The 9318-nt window shown below is 46.5% G+C and overlaps 1 pseudogene; it reads left to right on the forward strand.

The window, feature by feature from the left end:
• Positions 1–1550: 1550 nt before the first annotated feature.
• On the forward strand, positions 1551–2237 carry LOC123029971 (annotated as a pseudogene).
• Positions 2238–9318: the final 7081 nt, after the last annotated feature.

Raw genomic sequence — 9318 nt, forward strand, 5'->3', positions numbered from 1 at the left:
CACCCTTCGGTCGCCGGCCCCAGGCCGCGTCCGGCGGGTTAAGCCGGCACCTGCCTGCGCTCCCTGCCCCGATCGGCATCGCTCTCACCATTGCCGGTGGGGCGGGGGAGCAGGGGGGGTGTGGGAACCCACCCGGCATCAAGATGGTGGCACCCTCCTCCACGCCGTCGGCGGTGGGCCTGGCGTGGCCCTGGCATGGCCCCGGCATCCTCCGTGCCCGGGGTGGCCCAGGGGTGGCCGCGGGTGCGGGGTCAGCTGGCCCCCGGCCCGGTGGTGCCCTCAGGTCCGGCGGTGGCGGCGGCGGCAGCATGGCGCGGCAGGTGTTTGGGGGGGGGGAGGAGGGAGCTCCAAGCCCGTATCTGTGTTGATGCTTGGGAGGCCCTCCCACTCTCCCATCCCACTTCTCTCTCTATGGTGATGACAATTTTCCACAGTATTTTTTTAAAATTAATAGGCTTTATGGCAGTTCGTTTGTAAGTATGGGTTATTTGTAACTCAGGTGCTCATAACTCATAATATGGTCCTTTATGTAGCCACAGTGTGGCACTGCACTCCGGCTACAGAATCAGTTTCAAAGAGTGCTCCACAATGACGCCTTCCCAAACTGCAGGGAGGCAACAAGTGGGGCACTGCAGGGTTCAGCCCTGGGCCCAGTGCTCTTCAACATTTGTATTAATGATTTGGATGAGGAAGTGCAGGGGATGATTATCAGATGGCACCAGACTGGGTGGGATGGCTAATGCCCTGGAAGACAGAAACAAAATTCAATGTGATTCTGACAGGTTGGAGCACTGGGCTGAAAACAGCACAATGAAATTTAGTAGAGACAGATGCCAAGTTCTGCACCTAAGAAAAAGAAACTGAAGGAATGGTTACAAGATTGAGATGACTTGGCTCAACCATACAGCAAGTGAGAAGGATCTTGGAATTGTTGTAGGTCACAAGCTGAATAAAAGTCAACAGTGTGATGTGGCTACAAGAAGGGCAAATGCTATTTTAGGCTGCATTAATAGAAATATTAATTAATTAATAGAAACGGGGTGAGTTCCCGTTGCTCCGTCCCAGCTCCTGCCAGCCTTGCAGTTTGAAAGCATGCAAATGCAAGTAGATAAAAAGGTACCACTTCGGTGGAAAGGTAACAGCGTTCCGTGCACTTCGGTGTTTAGTCATGCCGGCCACATGACCACGGAGACTGTCTGCGGACAGACGCTGGCTCCCTCGGCCAGGAAACGGAGATGGGCACTGCCCCCTAGAATCAGGCATGACTGGACTTAATGTCAAGGGGAAACCTTTACCTTTACCTTTTTAATAGAAATATCACTCTCAAACCACATGAAGTACTAGTTTCCTTCTACTCAGCACTAGTAAGACCTCATTTGAAATACTGTGCCCTGTTCTGGGCACCACAGTTTAAGAAAGATGCAGACAAACTGGAAAGGGTTCAGAGGAGGGCAACAAGGATGATCCAGGTACCGGAAACAAAGCTCTTTGAGGAGAGACTTACAGGACTGGGCGTGTTTAGCCTTGAGAATAGAAGACTGAGGGGAGAAATGATAGCACAGGACAGACAGGGTCTCTTCTTGGTCACCTCAGAATGCAGGACATGTTCACTTTCAAAAGCCCTGCTGTACGCAGTGTTGCACGATCAGTGGTTGCTGTCTCATTTTCTGGACAAGTCCCATTAGAGCATTTTTGCTGTTGCCCATCCTCTGCCCCTCACTAAGCTATGGTTGTAACCAATGACAGGAAGGACACCTTGGGACTGATCATCAGCAATGCACACAAGTAGCCCAGTCTGAACTCCTAAAACAACAGGACTGGCTGCCTTCACTCGGAAGATGGCAAGACCCCTCTGTATCTTGCCTACATACAGGATGGCAAAGGCTCAACCCATTGGATGTCATCCTGAAACAGATGTGGGATCAATGTGGCTTCCAAAAGAACTGTCTATTACCTCTTGTTCATGCCTGTTCATCCCCGGTTCAAGATGCAGAAGGTCCTGTAGGAACATCCAGAGCACTGGACAGTCCTGCTACAGAGAGTACAGTCTGGTCGGAAAGACACCTGATACCTCCAAAGCCATGCAAGCCATCCTCCAAATTCTTTCACCGCCCCATTTCGCTAAAACCATCCAGGAACTTCCTATATATCAGGCACTTAAGCCCCTTCCATGCTTGGACAAACAGCATATGACAAAAATGTGGCTATTGTTTTTCCATGATCTTTTTTTTTTTTAAATGTCAAATTCAAATGAAACCTGTTCAGGCAGGATTTTCAAGGGTGCTTCAGGCTGCAAACCAAAATGGGAGGCTGGCAACTAGGGGGAGCGCCTTTTCTGTGGTGGCCCTACATGTTTGGAACAACCTTCCTGCCATGGCCCTCCTGGTGCCAAATCTGCCATCTTATCAGCACCGAGTTCTTTGTGGAAGCCTTTAAAGATCTCCTTGGATATCTAGGGGTCTGATGGGTTTATCCAGGTGCCTTTTTATTTCCTTGTCTGGGTCTTTTTCATTCTATTTAATGTATTTTAATGCTATTTTAATGAACGTTTAAATGTGTTAAATGCTGTTGTGTTGTATTTTGTTGTCATATCATGTTGTGAACTGCCCAGAGAGCTTTGCTGATGGGTGGTATAGAAATTAATTAAAAAAAAAAAACAGCCTCAAGTTATGGGAAGCCAGATTCTGGCTAGATATCAGGAAAAATTTCCTGACTGTCAGAACAGTACAACACTGGAACCAATGACCTAGCGAGGTTGTGGGCTCTCCCACACCGGAGGCATTGAAGATGAATATGGGCAGGCATCTGAGTGGGATGGTATATTCTGGAGACCTGCTTTGAGCAAGGGGTTGGACCCAGTGGCTCTCTGGCCCTTCCAACTCTACTAGTTCATGATTCAATAGCAGAATCACAAAAATACACTGCCATTTTGTAGCATTCTGGCCCTGCGATAGCTCATTATCAACTGCTCAAAAAGCAAGTAAGAGGCACCAGAGGAGGAGGATGTCATGTGGAGAACCTGCAACCTATCATGGCTGATGAATCACAAGAACACAATAAATACTTCCTATGGAGAAGCCGAGAGAAAGGTGTACTTGGCAAGGAGAAGGGAAGAGCTAGTGAGGAAACTTCAGAGGTGAAGAAACTGTGACCCTCCAGATGATGTTGAAGTTCGGCTTCCATCGGCAGTAGCCAGAATGGCCAATGGAGAGATAATGAGAGATGGAGTCCAATGGCATCTGGAGGGCCACAGGTTCCACACCCCTGGACTACTTCATCCCTGTTAGCCACCCTGGCTGTAAGAGCAGAGTTGAAAGACAGATCACTTTGAGGGATCCTGTAACCCAGAGGGCTGTAACCCCCCTTCCCAGGCTTCCCTCTCCATGGCCTTCTTCCTCATTGCACAGTAGCTCCCTTTGTTCTTTCACCATCACTAGAGACCTGGAGAAGGATAGCAAGCCATCAGGAAGGGGTGCAGGGTGTGGAAAGTGGATGATCTCCAGGCAGTCTCACGTGATCCCTTTTCCCTTAGGCCAGACCAATATCTTGGCACTCTTTCACAGTCAGGAAGGCACTTTATGTGGAGGAAGAAGACAGGAGGGTTTGCGCTCACTGCACAGGTTAATTAGTCAGACTTGGGGGCATCTGAAACATTTGCTGCCTGTGATCTGGCTTGTAGGGAATTAGAAATATCAGAGGCTTTCTACACGTTGCCACAGCAGCTCTTGTTACCACTAGTAGCAGTTCCTCAGAAGCCGCCAATTTTCCCTTCCCCATCTTGTGCTGGCTGTTGCTGGAGGAGGACCAGGAAGACACGCATACAAGTGCACATGCACAGCAAACCAGGTGGAAAGGCTGCATGGGAGAGGGTGATTTCTTCTGATCCTCTCTTGACCCCAGCTAAGGACAGGAAGTCAGAGTAGGATATTCCTTTGCCCTTCTCCAAGTTTGTGCAACACTTTAAAACAACTGGTGCACAAAGCCAGAATTGTTCTGCTAAAATTGAACGTTTTAGAAATTAATTAAGTGCTCCCTTCCTAATGATTGCTCTTCCTCACTACACCCTTTGCTATGTGGCTGGGCACTGTGGATTGTTCAGCTGATTATGGTCCAGCAATTGGTCTTCTGTGGGCAGCAGAGGACAGGGAAGGAGAAGGAAGGAAAGAGTGGGAAAGGAGCTTTAATCGGTTAGATATCGATTCAGGTTACTGGTCAAACAAAAGGGCAGCAAGAGCAAATCTCTTTAGTCAGTGGCACAGTAAAAGGAACCTAGAGTAAACCAAATCTCAGGCCTGCTGCCAGCAGGTCCCTGCTTTGGCAAATGCCTGGGCATGCTCCAGCAAACTGCTGATGTGGCGTGGCTGGGTGGTGGTGAGAAATGGAAGGCCTGGACAGCGCCACGCTGGGGAGGGCCGGTCTACCTCAGACCAGCAATACTTGTCCAGTATTTGTTGTAAGTGTTTTCTGGTTTTAGTCATGAGATTCCTAGAATAAACGAATGAATGAACGAATGAAAAAACTGTGAACATTAAATATAATAAACAGGAGTTTAATTTCAGAACGACAAAGAGAGGCAATTAATCAACACACCTCAGGCTTGGCTTCCTATTTTGGGGGATCCTGAACTGGCTGCTCCTGGAGGGAGGTCCCCTTTGCACCAATTAGCATCCTGCTGTTACTTGCCCTCCTGACAGTGGCACTCCTGCAGCTGCCAGCTGTGCTCAGCCTGCATGGGAGCCAAGGGGTCGTTGGCTCCTGCTCATTGCAGCTCCACCGCTGCTGGCAGCCCTTCCATAAGCAGGAAGAGGAATCAGGGGGCATATTCAGGCAAGGAATTAATTGTTGTGGGCTCTGCTGGGGTGCCCAGAGCTGGGCATTAGCTCAGGATGCCGGGTCCTAGTGCCATGTTTGGTCTTCCTGCTCAGAATTACCTGTGGGGTAAGTGTAGTTGGTAGTCCAAGGGCAATTAAGAGTTCCTGTCCAAGCAAGCCCTTCCCCACCTGTCCAGTCCCATACTTCTCTTAGCAATGGCTTCCTCCGATGGCCTGATAGAGATCCATATCATACCCAGAATCAGCTTCAGGCCTCTGAGAGACCTGGCCAAGGCCCCCCATCCTCCGTGAGTCTGCCTTGTGGCCATTGCTCTTGCTCCTCATCCCCTCCCTCCACATTCCCATCAACCACGTGCTGACTCACAAGCAGAGAAACAGGGGTGGGGGCAGGGGAGCCGTTGCTCCTGCTGATCTTCAGCACTGCCTGGGCCAGAATGAGAGAACAAGTAGGTTGCCGGGGGGAAGAAAAGCAGCAGCCCCTGGGCTGTTGACAGGGCCCTCACTGGGCTGGGGTACCTTGACAGTTGCCTGAGCCTCCCTCCCCCTGAAGTTGGCCTTAGGCATAGGCTGAGAAGAAGTGACGAGATGCAGCACAGGGACCAGCAGAAGGTGGTGCACAGGGGACCTTAGATTCTGGTGTGGAAAACCACGCTTGCTGATTACATTTTCCTAGCTGGTACAGTTTCATTTTATAATTAGTATCTGCTCGACTGTTTCCCCTGTGGCCTTCGGCTGAGGTCTTCAGGCTTGCTCGGTATGATTCATACTCACAACCACAGTGTGGGGGCTTCCTGGAATGGAATTATTAGGGAGGAAGGAAGCTCAAGGAAAGAGGTGGGGGGTGTCTTTCCCCCTCGGTCATATCCTAGGCTGCTTCTCTGAAGGTCCAGCTTTAATTAAGAAAAGAACAAGTCCCTCACCTAATGAAGGAAAGGGTGCAAACAGTTTTCTTCACAGTTGCTCTATACATAGAAACCCTCTTTCCACTTTGTGTGCTTTTAATCAGTATTGGGTTATATTTAATTGCAAGTGTTCCATCACCCTCCCATACTTCTTTTTAGAGAAACTGAGTGCTGTAGCCCCTGAGGATGCTCAGTCCTTGCCAGGCTGTTTCTGGGGTCCTCCCTCAAGAAGTTTCCCTCCCGAAGGATGTTTTCTACCTTGTGCTTTAGCTCAAGCCTGCTGGTACCACCCTGACATGTGTAGCAAACCAAGCAAGCGAATTACTTCAACAGGAATGGGCTAAGCAGAAAAAGAAGTTGTGCCCACGCATGTGTGCACAAGCAGATTGAAACACACACTTGCAATGAGTCTCAAAAAATAAGTAAAATGGGGAATGCATTAAACAAACAAACAAACAAACAAACAAACCACCCAGGAAATTAGGTAACTTATTTTGCCTCAGTCCTTCATGGATCTTGTGCTTTGGATGTGTAGTTTTTGAGGTTTGGAAGTAAAATCCACATGATCGAGGCAGAACACATCAGCATGGAAGACTCTTTCAACAAATATGACTAAGTAAAATACTTCTCCAGTACATCAGATATGTATTGTGGACCTGGCTAAGCTTTCCTGGGCATCATTGATGGAAGCTTGAAGCCGTTCTGCTTCTCAGGACTTTCTTCAATCATGTCCATCTGCTAGTGGAACAGACACCTGGTCCTTCTCCTGCTCCCTGCATCCCACGTGTCCTCTCTCCAGACCTACTCCAGAGGGTTGTAGGAGCTTCTTAGAGCCGACTGTGAGGGTCATAGAAGTACATGAGGAGGAAGGAGAAGTCTTCCTGTCCCCTGATACTGCTATCCCACCCTCACTGTAGAGATCCTACTGTCACACACATGGAGCTCCTGGTCTTCTCCTTGCTGGGTGGTGGCAAGCTCCACATCCACTTCACTTTACCAATGGCGGGTAATTAGGTACTCTCAGTCCAGTTACTAGTCTAGTAAGAGGCACAGGGGTAAAGAAATCTAAGTATATGAAAGTGAAATAAATAAACGTCATTCCCCTATTCATTCCTGCCTCTATTTCATTCCTCTGTTGTAACCCTTGTGTCAAATTTGTGATTGTATGCTCTGTGGGGCAAGGACCTGCCCTCTTGTACTTGGCCAAGCACCATGCAATTTGATGGTTCTATGTCAGTTAATCCATTAATCATTCAACCATTTAATCACTGAAACAGCTTTAAACATGACATAGTTCTGTAACAATTAACATGACAATCATAGTAAGCAATCAGTTCACTATTGTACACCGAAGCAATCTGGAAGAAAAATAGAAGAACAAAAATAAAAAACCACTGGAGCTTCAGGAGGGAAGGCAGCCACCAACCCTTGATCCAAAAATGCATCTTGGCTGAAAAGCACACATGGTTGGCACGATGGATGATGTCGCAACACACGTTTGGTGTTCATCTTCCTAACGTTCTCCTTGTTTGGCCATTTCTCAGTCAAGTCTCCTTGCCTATGATGTAGCCGATACTGGAGAAGAGAGAAGGGGATTTCTGTATCATTGCTCCCTGAGCAACTTGGTTAACCCGAGTGTTACAGAAGAACTTAATAGGAATGAACTGAATTAATTCCATTTTCATAGCCATTTCACACCGTCTGCATTTATTTTGATTTGGTTATACTGGGGGTGGGGGCAGTGAGGCTAAATTATCTGGGTGAGAATAACATCAGAAAGCTCATCATTTTGTTTTCCCCACAAAGTCCTGTTCTAAGGAGCTTTTTTAACTTTGGGGAAATTCAGAGTGTCAGTCCAAATAAAATACAGCTTCCTCTTTTGACTATCCTGGCAGGGGCATTGTAACAAAGAATACAGAAAAGCCATATACTTCTGCAGAGCAGCTCATTTAATTTCAGAAGCTCAGTGTTAAATATCCTTACAAAGGAAGGCAGTGACTGAAGCTATATTTTGAAAATAGGCATGCCATACCACTCCATGGAAATCTGAATTAGTGGGACAAATATTTTTTAGGTTTGGATTTCTTCTCTATTAAAAATAAGAATATTTTTAAAAACCCAATGATGTTTTATTCAAAAATAGGCAACAAGGAGTCCTGTAACATCTTTTCTGAACAATAAGGAATGGAGCATGGTCACTCACCATGAAGTTCTGGTTTGAAGTGACTGAGCTACCCACAAATGGGTTAATTGCTCAGGAAAGGGTTGGGGTTAGGATGGTCAGGATCTCCTGCCCACAGAATTTTACCTAAGGCTGGTTGTCATGTAAATCCACCCCCCAAACTGGCCCAATACATTTTGCTTCCTGAGATGAATCAGAAAATGGCACTTCCACTTCCCACCCTGTAAGATTTTGGAGTTAAAAGAGTTCCTTTTTTAATGGCAAATGTCTAGTCCATACAACGAATGACTATGAATATTAGTCTCACTAGCACTCAGTAGGATGGGTCCAATATCAATCAATGAGATGATTTAGGGCAATTATGGAAGCTGTAAATAGTGCAAATTTTTTACTACCCTTGTTGGAATTAACTGTTGGAATTTTCTTTCTGCCCTCTCTCCATACAGGTGAACAGTTTAAATTTATGCATGAGTTTAATACAATCTGCATTGTTTGAAGGAGTGTGCATATATCAATTGATGGATTCAGCTTTGCCAAAGCTACAGATTCCTTAATCATTGTATGCCTTGGGAATCTCCATGCATTTGTGCATGCACATAGTACAGCACATTATGGTATGTTTGTGGTTCAGACAGCTCCACTGGCAGCCCTCTGAAGTGATCCCGGAAAGCCTGGGACATTCTTTGGTCCAGTTTTGGCTCACCTAGATCGGAGTGCTACCTAGCCATGTGTGGACAAGGAAAATGCAAGTTGATCAAGTTTTCCAAATCAAATGCTTTCATATCATAGCTGTAGCAGATGGCAAACCTTGTTTTATATATTTGCCCATGAAATGTTATACATATTTGTATGTGGATTTTTCCAAATGTATGCATCAGTTATACATTTCTTTGACAAGTACACATTCTTTATTAATTAAAAATGTTTGTACTAATTTGGATACAGGAGTACTCTTTGAAGATGGAGGTGGGCTACCACTAAGACCATCCATTTGGAAAAGTGTCCTTGAGGTTGGTCCAAAAGGTTAAGGCCTGGTACTGCTAGTGAATAGGCTAAGATATTTCCTGGAAAGAGGAGCTAAAGGAGGATAATATAAATATGCCTCTATATTATCTATTGATGTGAAAAACTTTCTAAAGTACAGGCCTTTCTTGATAGCACTGAGTTTTCCTTTGAAATACATGTTATGTGAAAATGAGCACCAAACAGGAGCTGATGGAAGGATTAGAAAATATGAAGGAAGGCTGTCAGAGTACAAAAACAAATTAGATAAGGCAAGAGGAGAGCTCTGCCCCAGGCAAAAGGCAGGAAAGAACTGGAGGCAGAACTGGAAGATAACCAACCTCCAGCAAAGTTTGCTTGACTTGACCTTGCAGATTCTGTTCTGCCAATCCCATGCTAG

This window comes from Varanus komodoensis, unplaced genomic scaffold (assembly GCF_004798865.1).
Source record: "Varanus komodoensis strain SLA01 unplaced genomic scaffold, ASM479886v1 scaffold42, whole genome shotgun sequence".
In the NCBI taxonomy this organism is placed as follows: Eukaryota; Metazoa; Chordata; class Lepidosauria; order Squamata; family Varanidae; genus Varanus; species Varanus komodoensis.